This window comes from Phyllobates terribilis, unplaced genomic scaffold (genome assembly GCF_046119375.1).
Source record: "Phyllobates terribilis strain yellow unplaced genomic scaffold, ASM4611937v1 Scaffold_15__1_contigs__length_34870131, whole genome shotgun sequence".
Lineage (NCBI taxonomy): Eukaryota > Metazoa > Chordata > Amphibia > Anura > Dendrobatidae > Phyllobates > Phyllobates terribilis.
The window spans coordinates 4,800,007-4,809,987 of NW_027362775.1; the positions used below are offsets into that span (position 1 = coordinate 4,800,007).

Here is a 9,981-nt window from a genome sequence, read left to right on the forward strand (position 1 = left end):
TCGCTCAAGCGCCGCTTTAGCTGTCAGGACAGCGGGCGCCTTATAGGAGTGATGGCTTCCTGTGGTGTGGATCAGAAGCGGCGGTGCCATTTTAAACTCCACTGGCAAGAATCAGCAGCCGCATCAGTCAGTGAGCGCCTGAATACAGGTAACGCTCTTACTTCATACCACTAGTCAATTAGGGGGACGTCAGTTACCTACAGTACAGACCAAAAGTTTGGACACACCTTCTCATTTAAACATTTTTCTGTATTTTCATGACTATGAAAATTGTACATTCACACTGAAGGCATCAAAACTATGAATTAACACATGTGGAATTATATACTTAAAAAAGTGTGAAACAACTGAAAATATGTCTTATATTCTAGGTTCTTCAAAGTAGCCGCCTTTTGCTTTGATGACTGCTTTGCACACTCTTGGCATTCTCTTGATGAGCTTCAAGAGGTAGTCACTGGAAATGGTTTTCACTTCACAGGTGTGCCCTGTCAGGTTTAATAAGTGGGATTTCTTGCCCTATAAATGGGGTTGGGACCATCAGTTGTGTTGTGCAGAAGTCTGGTGGAAACACAGCTGATAGTCCTACTGAATAGACTGTTATCTGCTTTTTTCTTGCCATATTACAATTTCTAAGTAAAGAAAAAAGAGTGGCCATCATTACTTTAAGAAATGAAGGTCAGTCAGTTCGAAAAATTGGGCAAACTTTGAAAGTGTCCCCAAGTGCAGTTGCAAATACCATCAAGCGCTACAAAGAAACTGGCTCACATGAGGACCGCCCCAGGAAAGGAAGACCAAGAGTCACCTCTGCTTCTGAGGATAAGTTTATCCGAGTCACCAGCCTCAGAAATCGCAAGTTAACAGCAGCTCAGATTAGAGACCAGGTCAATGCCACACAGAGTTCTAGCAGCAGACACATCTCTACAACAACTGTAAAGAAACCAAGCAATGTGAACTGAGGTCTAAGATGGTACACATGCAAGAAATAGGAGCATGTTCACACTAGCAAAAAGAAGCAAAACCTACAAAAGACAAAAAATATATCTCATACCCTACGATCATTATATATAAATGTAAAGCAAAGTTGCATATTAAATATAGGGTACTTAGTGAACTATTTTTGATCAAAAAAAGTATACAAGCCGTCCCACCAGCGACAAGGTGACCCCAAATTGGGTTTTTAATATAGACAGTGTAGGTACCGTCCCAATTTGGGGTCACCTTGTCGCTGGTAGGACGGCTTGTATACTTTTTTTGATCAAAAATAGTTCACTAAGTACCCTATATTTAATATGCAACTTTGCTTTACATTTATATATAATGATCGTAGGGTATGAGATATATTTTTTGTCTTTTGTAGGTTTTGCTTCTTTTTGCTAGTGTGAACATGCTCCTATTTCTTGCATGTGTACCATCTTAGACCTCAGTTCACATTGCTTGGTTTTTTGTCTTGTTTGCATTCTGTGCAAATTAAGGGTGTGGCATCCCCTTTGTTGAGCTGGTTAGTATATATGTAGCTTACCACGGGCCTAGGTGGTCTGGAGTTGGGACCCGGTCCTATTTGTCTACCCTTTTATATGCATTACTTCAACTTTGATATACAGTAAGGTTTTTAATATAGACAGTGTAGGTACCGTTCCAATTTGGGGTCACCTTGTCGCTGGTGGGACGGCTTGTATACTTTTTTTGATCAAAAATAGTTCACTAAGTACCCTATATTTAATATGCAACTTTGCTTTACATTTATATATAATGATCGTAGGGTATGAGATATATTTTTTGTCTTTTGTAGGTTTAACAACTGTAAAGAGGAGCCTTTGCGCAGCAGGCCTTCGTGGTAAAATAGCTGCTAGGAAACCACTGCTAAGGACAGGCAACAAGCAGAAGAGACTTGTTTGGCCTAAAGAACACAAGGAATGGACATTAGACTAGTGGAAATCTGTGCTTTGGTCTGTTGAGTCCAAATTTGAGATCTTTGGTTCCAACCACCGTGTCTTTGTGCGACGCAGAAAAGGTGAACGGATGGACTCAACACGCATGGTTCCCACCGTGAAGCATGGAGGAGGAGGTATGATGCTGTGGGGGTGCTTTGCTGGTGACCCTATTGGGGATTTATTCAAAATTGAAGGCATACTGAACCAGCATGGCTACCACAGCATCTTGCAGCGGCATGCTATTCCATCCGGTTTGCGTTTAGTTGGACCATCATTTATTTTTCAACAGGACAATGACCCCAAACACACCTCCAGGCTGTGTAAGGGCTATTTGACCAAGAAGGAGAGTGATGGGGTGCTACGCCTCCACAGTCACCAGACCTGAACCCAATCGAGATGGTTGGGGGTGAGCTGGACCGCAGAGTGAAGGCAAAAGGGCCAACAAGTGCTAAGCATCTCTGGGAACTCCTTCAAGATTGTTAGAAGACCATTTCCGGTGACTACCCCTTGAAGCTCATCAAGAGAATGCCAAGAGTGTGAAAAGCAGTCATCAAAGCAAAAGGTGGCTACTTTGAAGAAGCTAGAATATAAGACATATTTTCAGTTGTTTCACACTTTTTTGTTAAGTATATAATTCCACATGTGTTAATTCATAGTTTTGATGCTTTCAGTGTGAATGTACAATTTTTATAGTCATGAAAATACAGAAAAATCTTTAAATGAGGTGTGTCCAAACTTTTGGTCTGTACTGTATATACACAGTACTTCGGGAGTACAGTTTGCCCTTCCCCTTAAGAGCAAAGACGCCATCTCTGTTCCCCACATGGAATTAGCCAGGGACACCTCCAGCATATGGAAGTAAACTTCCCTCCTTTTAATCAAGTAGTCAGCTAGCTAATTGCAGAAACCCTTTTATTGAAGAAGATGGCTAAAAGAAAAAAAATGAGGAGTATCGTACTTTTCAGCAGGAATGGACAGAAGAATTCACCTTTGTGGAGAGAGCAGGTACTTATTGTACTTCTAAAGTGTTGGTCTTGCATAAAATGCACACATTTAGGCACTGTGCCCACTATGCGTTTTTTAAGCATTTCCGCAGCGGCAATTCTGCTGCAGAAACGCTTAAAAAACTCTTGGTAGAAGGTCTGCCATGTTCCCCAATGATAATCCGCATGTGCTGTGCACATGCTTCGGAAATTTCCGCTGCGTATTATCATTGCGGAAAAATCCGCAGCACTACCAATTATTTTGCAGAATCGCGGTGTTTTCGCTGCCATTGACTTGCATTGGACCGCATGACATCCGCATCACTACATATGCACATGCGGATATCATGCTGTTCAATGTGTGGATGGTACCCGGGTTTGGAGAAGAGGAGACTCCTCCAGACTCGGGTACCATAGTACCTGTAAAAAAAAAGAATAAAATAAAAAATATACATTATACTTACCCTCTGATGGCCCCCGGCGTTCTTATCCGATCCGTCCTAGCTTGCCAGCAGCTCGCGATGGGCTTAAAGGACCTGCCATGACAGGTCACGTAACCGCCGTCAGTGGTCGGGTGACCCATCACATGACTAAATGACGTCATGGCAGATCTTTTAGACCATCGCGAGTTGCCGGCAAGCCAGTACGGATCGGATAAGGACACAGGGGGCCATCAGAAGGTAAGTATAATATTTATTTTTTACCATTCTTACCGGTTGCATGGATTTATATACTGTGACCAAGTTGTCGAGCATTTTCCAAGTGATGCTAAAATCGCTTGGATAGCGCTTGACAACCCGCATGAGGAAATGCATGTGAAGAACGCTTCACTTCCGCTGGTCCCTGGCAGGAAAAACGCATGTAAAATCCCCATGCGTTTTTTCTGCCAGGGAGATGCAGAAACGCTCCGGAAAAATCTGGAGCATTTCTGCATAGTGGGCACATAGCCTTACTTGTATTTAGTTTTAAAAATATTGTATGGCTCTCACGGAACTACATTTTAAAATATGTAGCGTTCATGGCTCTTTCAGCCAAAAAGGTTCCTGTCCCCTGCTCTACGCGTTTCTCCTGCAAATCGCCTCATCAGGAGTCACAAACCATATAAATTCCTAAGATGCAAGATGTAGAATCAAAAGACGATTTAGCTTTTGGTGATTGTAATGGCATTCTTGATAAAGTGCCTTGTGCATGCTCCTTCGCAGTGTACCAGTGGTGTTATTAATAAAGTGCCTCATGCATCCTCTGGATCAAATGTTCAAATAATGGTGCAGATATCACCAAATGGCAGTAAAAAGCACTAGACCCCACCCGGCTTTTTTGTGGTCCGTTTATGAGTATTTACTACATGCACAACAACTATGTGCTGTATGTTGTAGGACTATTGTCTAATATAGAATATACAAGAGGTAATAGTGTTCTCAGGATATCACACAGACTTTCCTGGATATTTTTCACCACATCTGCATGCTGTAGGTACAGTGGTGAGTTGGTTGCGGTGTCCAGAATCAGCTGTTTGGCTACTTTTTTTCTGCCCCTCTCACCTCTGTACGGAATCCCATCAGCTTCCATCTGCTCAGGGCCTAATGGTACCCTTTGGCGAGAGCCGTCGAGAAGCGGGGGCGCCATTTGCGCTCAAGAGGGTGCCAACCTCCGCTGACAGGTAGGGATAGACCAGTGTAAGGTATCCAACTCCCCCCCATCCACTTGTATTATCCAGTTTTGGTTATATACTGACTTTTGCTTTTTGAGGGATTTTTTTGTCTTTCATATTTTTAATTGATACTAATAAATTATAAGTTTTATGTGTATTATCTGTGAGTCTCAAGAACAGGTGAGCCCCAAATTTTGACTGGCACTGTAGGTTACACTCCCAAATATGGCTTTGTGCCACTGCAACATAGCAGCAAAATGCAGTGACATTGAGTACCGCGACAAGCAGAAGTCTAAGGGTATGTGCAGAAGTATCTCCCAGCCTGCGGCCCCAATGCTACGGAGGAGCTGATATGCAAATGAGCTCTGCTTTTTTTTTTTCTTTTTTTTTTACCTACGGACTTTCCTCATAGAGATTAGGTCTATGGGGAAAGTCCGCATGTGGACCCGCATGAGAAATTGACATGCTGCGGTCTGGAAAGACGTGCTGCATGTCAGTTTCCGCGGGTGCACAGAGACGCATAGTGGACATGGGATTTGTACAAATCTCATCCACTATGCTGTAACAGCTGGCCGCTGCGGGTTTGACGTTGCATAAGTCCGCAGCGTCAAACCCGCAGCGGATCTGGATCGTCTGCACACACCCTCAGTTATCCTTTGTGTGACTTGCTCCTTGTGGTATCCTAGGCGTTGCAATGCAATCCCATTCACCTGCATTACGCTGTGACGTACCGTAGTAACGGCACATAGTGATCTCTGGCCGTCTGACCTGGGTCTCGACCAAAGTCACAGTGTAACTAGCCCCAGTCTTAGGCTAAGTGCCCACGATGCAGAAATGCTGCATATTTTTTCCATTTCTTCCTGGCAGGGAAAACGCATGCGGATATTACATGCGTTTTTCCTGCCAGGTAGAAGCGTTTGTCAAGAGTTTTTGCATGCATTTCTGCATGCGGGTTATCAAGCGCTTTTCCAAGCGATTTTAGCATCACTTGGAAAGTGCTTGACAACTTGGTCACACTATATAAATCCATGCAACCGGCATAGATTTATATAGTGTGAACAAGTAATAGTTAAAAAAAGAATAAGAATGGTAAAAAATAAAAAATAAACATTACACTTACCTTCCAATGGCCCGCGGACTCCTTCTCCGATGCGTCCGATCTCCCCGGTGTCTCGCGGTTGTGTAAAAGGACCTGCCATGACGCCATTGAGTCATGTGACAGGTCACGCGACCGCCGACGTCAGTGGTCGCGTGACCTGTCACATGACTAAATGACATCATGTCAGGTCCTCACATCACCGCGAGCCGCCCAACACACCAGACGCATTGTTGAGGAGACCGGGGGCCATCGGAAGGCAAGTATAATCTTTATTTTTTATTTTAAATTCTTTTTTTTTTTACAGGTACTATGGTACCCGGGTCTGGATGAGAGTCTCCTCTTCTCCAGATCTGGGTACCATCCGCACATTGAATCGCTTAATATCCGCGTGTGCACATGTAGTGATGAGGATATCAAGTGTTTCAATGCAAGTCAATGGTGGCAATTAAGCTGCGTGTCCGCAAAATTAGTGGACATCCTGCGTATTTTTCCGCAATGATAAAACGCAGCGTAAATTTCCGCAGCATGTGCACAGCACATGCGGATTATCATTGGGGACCATGGGGCACGTATTAGGCTGTGTGCCCACGATGCGTTTTTAATGTGTTTTTGCAGCTGCGGAATCGCATTAAAAACGCATGGTAGAAGGGCAGCAATGTTCCCCAATGATAATCCGCATGTGCTGTGCACATGCTGTGGAAATTTTTGCTGCGGATTATCATTGCGGAAAAAAACGCAGCACTACCAATTATTTTGTGGAAATGTTGCGTTTTCACCGCCATTGACTTGCATTAGAACGCGCCAATTCCGCAAGACTGCATCTGTACTTGCGTAATTGGCGCGTTCTAATGTGCGGATGGAGACTCTCATCCACACCCAGGTACCATTAAAAAAAGCTGTAAAAAAAGAATAAAATAAAAAATAAATATATACTTACCTTCTGGCGGCCCGCGCTGCGCTCCTACTTGCTTCCCGGCACTTTGCAGTGGATTGAAGGACCTGCGCGGACGTCAGTCATGTGACGGGTCACGCGACGCTGACGTCGGCAGGTCTTTCAATCCACCGCTGCCGGCACCGAGCGAAGCAAGCCAGCGCAGGCCATCGGAGGGTAAGTATATATTTATTTTTTTATTTTTAACCCCTTTGCAACCCATGACGTCTTAGTACGTCATAGGACTCCTCCCTCGGTTCAGTGAGAGCTGCGGCACTGAGCCCGCACTGAACCGAGCACATGTCAGCTGATTCTTACAGCTGACATGTGCCCGCAACAGCCGCGGGTGGAATCGCGATCCACCTGCGGCTGTTAACATGTTAAATGCCGCTGTCAATCTCCGACAGCGGCATTTAACGCGCGCATCCGGGAGGCGCGTCCTAAGCCCCGCCCATTGGCGTCACGTAATCGGGGGTCACCGATGGGTGGGCATGACAACCCAGGGTCTGCAGCAGACGCCTGTGGTTGTCATGAGCTGGTCGCTATGAGCGCCACCTAGTGGTCGGCGCTCATAGCACAGGACCAATTCTGCTATATGCAGGGGATCTGCTGATCCCCTGTATGTAGCAGAGGCGATCGGATAGTTGCTGCTTCTAGTCTCCTATGGAGACTATAGATGCATGCAAAAAGTGAAAAAAAAAACATTCTTAAAATTATAAAAAAAATTAAAAAATATAAAAGTTTAAATCACCCCCCTTTCGCCCCATTGAAAATCAAATATTAAAAAAAAAAACTACATAGACATATTTGGTATCGCCGCGTTCAGAATCGCCCGATCTATCAATATAAAAAAAGAATTAATCCAAACGGTAAACGGCGTAACGAGAAAAAAATTCTAAACGCCAGAATTACGTTTTTTGGTCGCCGCAAAATTGCAATAAAATGCAATAACGGGCGATCAAAACATCGGATCTACCCCAAAATGTTATCAATAAAAACGTCAGCCCGGCGCGCAAAAAATAAGCCCTCGCCCAGCCCCAGATCCCGAAAAATGGAGACGCTACAGGTCTTAGAAATTGGCGCTATTTTTTTTTTTTTTTTAAACAAATTTTGGAATTTTTTTTCACCACTTAAATATAAAATAACCTATACATATTTGGTGTCTACGAACTCGTAATGACCTGGAGAATAAGAATGGCAGGTCAGTTTTAGCATTCAGTGAACGTGATAAATAAAAAACAACTGTGGTATTGCACTTTTTTTGCAACTTCACCGCACTTGGAATTTTTTTCCCGTTTTCCCGTACACGATATGGTAAAACTAGTAATGGCGTTGAAAAGTACAACTCATCCCGCAAAAAATAAGCCCTCACACGGCCATATTGACCCCCAAAAAAAACGCTATGGCTCTGGGAACAAGGGGAGCAAAAAAACGAAAACGCAAAAACGGAAAATGCTCTGGTCCTTAAGGGGTACCACTCTCTCGGGTCACACTATATAAATCCATGCAGTGATGCTAATCGCTTGGAAAGCGCTTGTCAATCTGCATGCGGAAATATCAGTGATAACGCTCCATTTCCGCATGTCCCTGGCAGGAAAACGCATGTACAATCTGCATGTACAATCTGCATGTACAATCTGCATGCGTTCTTTGCTGCCAGGGAGATGCAAAAACGCTCAGGAAAAAATCCTGAGCATTTCTGCATCGTGGGCACATAGCCTTACCAAGCGTTTTCGCTGCAGAAATTCCGCAGCAAAAACGCTTGAAAAACGCATAGTGGGCACGCAGCCTTACAATGTCAGGCAATCTAACAGAACATGCCTCTGTCAAACGCCTTACATACCAATGCATAAAAAATAAAATTACAAAATGGTTATTGCAGTAATCGTTCAGATCTGGAGAATCATGTTCCAGGTATTTTTTATCACACTAAATGCTCTAAAAACAACATTTTAAAAACAATGGCAGAATTGTATTTTTTTCAAATTACTTGAAAATTTTAAAAAATATGACTCTTGGAAGAGAAGGAAAAAGCTAAAAGCGCAAACAAATAATCATCAGGTCTGGAAAGGGAGTTACATGCTAGATCTAAACACTAATGAGCAAAATCCTGTCAGGTAAAAGTGAGGGAAATGCCACCATTTCCAGCCGCACAGCGACCTCTGAGAGACAAGGAGGCAGAGAAGGAACCCTGCTAATCTGCACTTGGGCCAAACTGACTGACTTCTGACATGGTTTATTCACACAGGATACATTAGATTTTACCAATGGGGCGACTCTCATTCTATTACACAGAACACAGCATGACATGGGCTGAACAAATACATGGCCTAACTCTTATTTATTACAGTAACGGTTCTACTAAGCTGACTACATTTAGCATGCACTATGTGTCAACAGCATTGCACATTCATTTCCACCTTATATGTATAAGTGCAATATATAAAGCCAGCCATCAATCATAAAAGTACTGAACATTAGTAGCACGTAGCTATTTCCATAATATATCGGATTTGCAGCTCATTTCTTTATAGAATAAATGATGAGGCGCAGTGGCGCCATTTAGCTTGCGCTCTTCCCGCCATTTTATGTGAGTGGGCGGAGCCTCGTGGTTTCCCGCCGAAAGTCCCCGCAGTGTATGTAGTCCCGGCAGCTGCAGTGGGACTCCGCTGTTCTCATCCCGGACATGACAGCTGTCTCCTGCGCAGGCCTAATCACCGACATAAAGGCCTAATCACTGACATAACAGACTTCTGCTGAGCAGGTCTCACTCCTGCCATAATAAAACCTTTCTAATACACCCACAGCAGTAATAGGAGAGCCGAACCAATTACAGGAACAGTCTCTACCCCGCGCTGCAGTTACACTAGTCAGCTACTAGTCAGCCATATCCCGCACATTCCCGCTCCTCACCAGCTCATGAAGGCTCCTGTCAGCAGGCGTCCAGACATGGCGAGCAGTTGTGAGGGGAAACCTTCAGTCTGTCCTCCAGGTTGCTTGCTCGTCGTTGCTGTAGTTATGACGACCCCCTCACAGCTCCAGGCTGTATTACAGGGGGGCGGATACTGTACAGTGACGCGTGTGAGGGGGGCTGTCCTCTCAGCTCTGAGTGCTGCCATAATGGCTTCCTACAGCAGTATGCTGATATAATATTGGCAGACAGTGCGGAGGTATAGACACAGCCCCCTAAGAACTGACTCACTGGTTGTTCTAATTCATCCATTAAAATGTTATTCACTAATTCTTTTATGGATAAATTGCAAAGTGTTTGTAAAAAAAACAACTTTGCAACTAGCTTCTTATTAAGGGGATTTTCTGAGCAGAACAATAAAGAAAGCATTGAGAAAAGCCCCAGAGAATGTAGTGGGGACATGAGAGAAGTATAT

The 9,981-nt window shown here is 44.0% G+C and overlaps 1 long non-coding RNA gene across 4 annotated transcripts in view; it reads right to left on the reverse strand.

The window, feature by feature from the left end:
- The window catches only part of LOC141175993 (uncharacterized), a 69,855-nt gene extending 60,189 nt beyond the window's left edge, over nucleotides 1–9,666 (reverse strand). For all 4 annotated transcript variants that reach the window (XR_012253081.1, XR_012253083.1, XR_012253082.1 and 1 more), the window contains exon 1: nucleotides 9,509–9,666. This is a non-coding gene — a long non-coding RNA (uncharacterized lncRNA). The remainder of the gene's footprint in view (nucleotides 1–9,508) is intronic.
- Nucleotides 9,667–9,981: the final 315 nt, after the last annotated feature.